At 52.9% G+C, this 5,300-nt stretch overlaps 1 protein-coding gene across 1 annotated transcript in view; it reads left to right on the top strand.

Moving 5' to 3' along the window:
* The window catches only part of WT1 (WT1 transcription factor), a gene marked incomplete at its 5' end in the record, with an annotated part of 56,092 nt that overhangs the window by 7,185 nt on the left and 43,607 nt on the right, over positions 1–5,300 (top strand).

Here is a 5,300-nt window from a genome sequence, read left to right as displayed (position 1 = left end):
TGGGCGCCCCGGCGGGCCTGGCCCTCCCCCGAGCCCGGGATCCTGACACCGACCTCCCCAGCCGGTCCCCAGCCTCCGCGAGGACCCGTGGCTGACGTCAAGGGAAGGAGGCGGTGAGGTCATGACGGAAGGAAAAGCGCCTGCCCTGGGAGATCGGGTGGAGACACCGCGGGGACCTCACGTCCCGCAGGTGGAGGAGGGGCCGGAGTCCTCGCTCGGAGCCCGGAGCCCGCAGGCCGCAGCTCAGCTTTCCTGCGGCTTCCGAGAGCGCGCCAGGGACAAGACTCCCATCCTGCGCCCTACAGAGGCACAGGGTCGCCGCCCTTATTCCTGACGCCCAGCGACTTTGGAAACCTTCCCCTTAGGTCAGAAAATCTGGCGTGCGTAATCGGATCGTCAACTGCACACACTTTCGGGTTGCTCAGATGGAGAGTAGGCACTGCCACGTCCCGCGTTTCCCCCTCTCTAGCGAGGAACCATCTCAGTTCCCGCAGGTCCAGCGACCTGTTGCAGCCTCATGGTCCCCACCCTTTCCGGACGGTTAAGTCACTGGAATGGGCGCCGGAGTTGCACCCATCTCTGCTGTGAGCTCCCAACCTCCAGCTCGCAGAGAACTGCAGGAGCCTGCCCAGGGCCTCCCTTCTTGTGTCTGTTCCCAGGGCGTCCTTGCTGCGGCCAGTAACCATAGGGATAGGTCTAGCACCCAGGGGGTGCAGTGGGAGCAGTTCCCAGCAGGGTGACCTTGCCCCCGCTTAGCGCCTGGTGTGGGGGTGGGCTGCTGAGATGGCGCCGGGAGGGCTGCAGGTTGCAGGGCACCCCTACTTCCCGCCTGATCGGGACCACCCTCTGGTGCAACAGTAGGAAAGGGACCCTAGGGGGCTGAACAGCCTGGAAAGAGAAGGGACCCAGCAGAAACCCCTAGTTTAATAGCACAGCTCCAAGGTCCTGGGGTGGGTTTTGACTTAGGGCGGAATTCGTGGTGGTTGTAAAAGTTGCACTTTTCATATGTAAGCTTTCTACATTTTCAAATCCATCTTCTAACCAGTCATGGCATAACGCGGAGTTGCCAGATTCATCTTACAGAAATATTTGTGTATCCCTTCTTTCTGTATAGTTCCAGGACTTTCTACGCTCCTGTTATTTTCACATGAATCTCAAAAAATATCATTTCCTCCTGCTGCAGAATATTTCCTGGGTAGTAACATCTCAAAAAAAAATTGTGATTCTGTGGAAGAGATTGCTCGCCTGAAATTGGTGCTCTCTGAGTCCCCACCCACCCTCAGTTGACATTTCTAACCATGCCTCCCCTGTGGGAATGGTGGCTGGCAGAGAGAGGGATGTCTAAAACCTCTCCGTGCAGCAGCCACACTGCTGACCGCAGTGCAGTCGTGTGGGCTCCTTCCTACTGCTAAGACGTTTGAAAGGGAAGGCAGCAGGAGCATGGTGGTCGGGCGCTGGACTCTTACATGACTCACCATGGTGTGAATCCTGGACCTCGTGGCTTTGAAATCATGCTAGGTACATGTGCGTGTGTGCCCAGAATCCCAGAAGGAGAATGGAGAAGGGATTGTGGTGTGGCCATGTCCTGCCACAGCGCCTTACTTGCCCACACACACACTCTCTCTCTGGCAAGCACATATGCACTCTAGGCAAAAACTGGGGGGAACAGGGGTATTTAAATGCTTTTGTGAATTCAGGGTTTGAAAAACCGTAGAAACTGGACTAAAGTTTAATTGCTTACTGACCTAATTTTGGGTTTTAGATAGTTCTGTGTTTCTCTCTTGTCTACAAGTGAGACCTTCTGGGAGAGGCTTGCATGTATTTTTGTTAGCCATGTTGATTTGACCACAGCGGCAGACCCTCTGGCTTCTTTCTCCCTCCCTAGCTTTTGTCTCTGCGGTCTCAGGGTCTGGTTCCCCTTCCCAGCCTGAAATAAAAGGTAATGGTCCAGCCCTGACTGACCGTACACAAGCCATGTGCATTGCGAATTTGTTTTGAGAAAATTCTCGAAATCTTTTCTTCCAGATAGCAGATGTGGGGTGGGGAGGCACAGCTGCGCGCACACACACACTCGTGTAGGTGTGAACAGTCCTGATTGGACAGTGCCTGCGGCCAGCTTCAGCTTTGGGGAAGTGGCAGGATTGGTCCCCGCCCTCCCTAATCCCATCCTTGTCCCATATAGAAGGTGGGTGGAGTTTACCTAAGGGTCACTGAAGCTTCTGAGCCAGAGGTCAGCATAGGGAGTCTGGCCATCATGGCATCGTGGCCAAATGGAAGCTCGAGTCCCAGTAGCACCGGACCTGGGGTCTGCTACATGCTGCCCGTGCTAACCGCTGTGCTGGGTGCTGGCTACCTTCCTTGCTGCTCTGTGAGGTAGGTACTCAATCTCCACTTTGCTGATGCAAGTACATTTAGAGACTCCAAGTACCTTGCTCAAAGTCACATAGTAAGTGAGAATCAAAACCAGGTTTGGGGCCAGCAGGTGGTACAGTGGTTACAGAGCTGGACTCCTACATGGCTGACCGTGGTTCTAGTCCCAGACCTGGTGGCTTTAAGATCATACTAGGCGCCTGCATGCACACGCACGTATATGTGTGTGCCCAAAATTGCAGGAGAAGTATGGAAGAGAACGGTGTGGCCATCACCCCGGGGAGTGATTTCTCACTTTCTTTCTGTTCCTCTCTGTTGAGTGCATGCACCCTATGGCAAACAAAACAAAACAGAATGAACAAATCAACAAAAAACAAACCTCAAAACCAGGATTGGATCCTCAGTCTCCCTGACCTCGCAGCCCTCTGCTCTGTCACAGGGTCCTGAGTGCTCTGTTCCCCAGTGACTGTCCTTAGGGAGTCTGTGCTGGCACTTCTGCTGCTCCACAGTGAGAGTAATGCTGTGTAGACGGAACTTGCAGCACTTCTCAGCACTGCCCTAGTCATCCACCTCAGTGCTGAGGTAGGCGTAGGGTGTCACCCCCATTTCTGCAGGGGAGAACTGAGGCTCGGGGTGGTGAATTTCCCCAGGGTGGCACAGTAAGGATGGAATGGTGTTCAGATTGTGGTAGGGAGGGGCCAGAATCTCATCTACCCACTGCACACCGCTCCTCCCCGGGTGGAGACATGCCACTCTCTTTCTGAAAGTGACAGCTGTCCTTTGAGAATGGTCTTTAGTTTCTACGGCTGTGAAAGAAACCTCATTATCCATTAGTTTTACTCATAGTTTTTGATAGAAAGTGGTTAGTGGTTTGGAGACAGTGTTTTCTTTCTTTAAAAAAAAGAATTATTGGGAACAGCAGATGGTATAATGGTTACGTCGCCAGATTCTCACATAGTTGACCGCGGTTCAAGTCCTGGACCCAGCAGCTCAAACTCATGCCTGGCATGTGTGCACGCGTGCCCAAGATCCTGAGAGGAGGATGGAGGAGAAGGGATTGTGGCATGGCCATCCTCCCTCCGGAGTGATTTCTCACTTTCTGTCTCTTTGTCTGTCTCTTTCTTTCTGGTGAGCACATGCGCCCTATAGCAAAAACTTCTCAAAAACTTATTTACATAAGTTTTTTTATTATTATTCATTTAATTTGACCAGAGAGATACAGAGAGACAAAGTGAGAAAGTTAGCTGCCAGGTCTGGGACTCCAACCACAGCTGGCCATGTGGGAAGTCCAGCGCCTTAACCACCACACCACCTGCCGGCCCCAGGGGGACAGTATTTTCCCTGGCATGAATATTGTCACAGCACACTTGCACTTTGTCCTGAAGTCCTAACTCACAACGCAGCCATCTTTCAGACTATACATCCCAGCTCTACCTTGATCCTGGGCATGGAGTGTGGGTGGGAAGTGCGGTTTAGGCACCTGGAGACCCCGAGGGTAGAGACTTTCTCTCCTCCACCCATCTGTGCTTCCAGGGCCAGGATCGCTTGTGCTTACCCAGAGGCTAGGGCCTGAGGAAGTGGACCTTGTTCTCCTGGTGGGGAGGGAGCAGTGAAGTCTAACCTCACTAAGCGCACCCCCCACCATTTTCTGCATAGAAAAGGCAGCTGAGGGACCAGCAGTTGGCATAATGGCTATGTCGCAGGACTCCCACATAGTTGACCACGGTTTGAGTCCCGGACCTGGTGGCTTAAACTCACGCAGGGCACATATGCATGTATGCCCAAGATCCCGAGAGGAGAATGGAGGAGAAGGGATTGCGGCATGGCCATCCCCCCTGAGGGGTGATTTCCTGCTTTCTGTCTCTCTGTCTCTCTCTGTCTGTCTGGCGAGCGCACGCGCCCTATAGCAAAAACCTCTCCAAAAAAAGAAAAAAAAAAAAGAAAAGGCAGCTGAGTGGGCCTTCGCCCTTCTGCCTGAAACCTCTTCCCCAGGCCCTCTTTGGCTTCTTTGGAGCCCTCAGTCCCTGAGAATGCCCACTTCGTGGGTTGTGTCTACTTTGAAGAGTTCTGTGCATTGTTTGAAAACACTCCTACACACGCTGATTGTTTTTCAGACATTCTAGTCTTTTCCCTTAGTTGGAGTATTCTCTAACAACCGTGTGACCAGTTGACATGAGGACACGTCCTTTTGCTGTGCTCTGGCTCTTTAGCAGGTCAGACTGCTCCAACTCTGAAAGCCATAACTGGGGTTGAAGCATTTTTAATTGAATGTTGATGACTCACTAAGAGGGACAGAGACCATGGAGGCTGTCAGCAGTAGATGGTCCTCATGTGCAAGGAGCCTCCTTTGCAGCTGCAGAGTCTCTGGGGACTCAGGATTGGCAGACCTGTGGGAAGGCGTGGTTCGCCATTTGGGTTGACACTCAGTGTAGACGTAAATTGGATGACAGCCATGCCCAGGAAAATGAAGCCAGAGTTAAGAATGCTTCTCTGCACGTGGGCGCCTGCGTACATCCTGCATGGTATTTCTCCTAGTAAGATACTAATACTTGCTTCCCGCATAGGTAGGCAAAAGGTCAAGGTGGTTTCCAGGGTGGTGGGCGATGTCATCAAAGCTGCAGGCGTGGACTGAACTGGTCTCCAGGGAGGGGGGCAGTCTCGTTCCAAGTATCCCTTCAGCTTTGTGCTGACCGAGTGTTTATTAATAGAAATGGAATCCCCAGTGGGCTTTTCTTTGGGTAGCTGGTGAGCCTGAGAGAAATGACAATACCAGGAGAGTGACTGTAAAGTCATCAGTCACTGTGGCCTGCTGGGCAGAAATCTCTGGGCAGGCGGCGTCTAAGGCGCCATGGTGGGCAGAGCCGGCAGAGGGCTGCGTGGAGCCTGGCTCAGCCTGAGTGCCCTGCCGCGCCTGGTTATCAGGTGTAGGG

Source organism: Tupaia chinensis, unplaced genomic scaffold (assembly GCF_000334495.1).
Source record: "Tupaia chinensis unplaced genomic scaffold, TupChi_1.0 Scaffold000037_18, whole genome shotgun sequence".
Classification (NCBI taxonomy): domain Eukaryota; kingdom Metazoa; phylum Chordata; class Mammalia; order Scandentia; family Tupaiidae; genus Tupaia; species Tupaia belangeri.
This window is presented reverse-complemented; position numbering and strand designations above follow the sequence as displayed.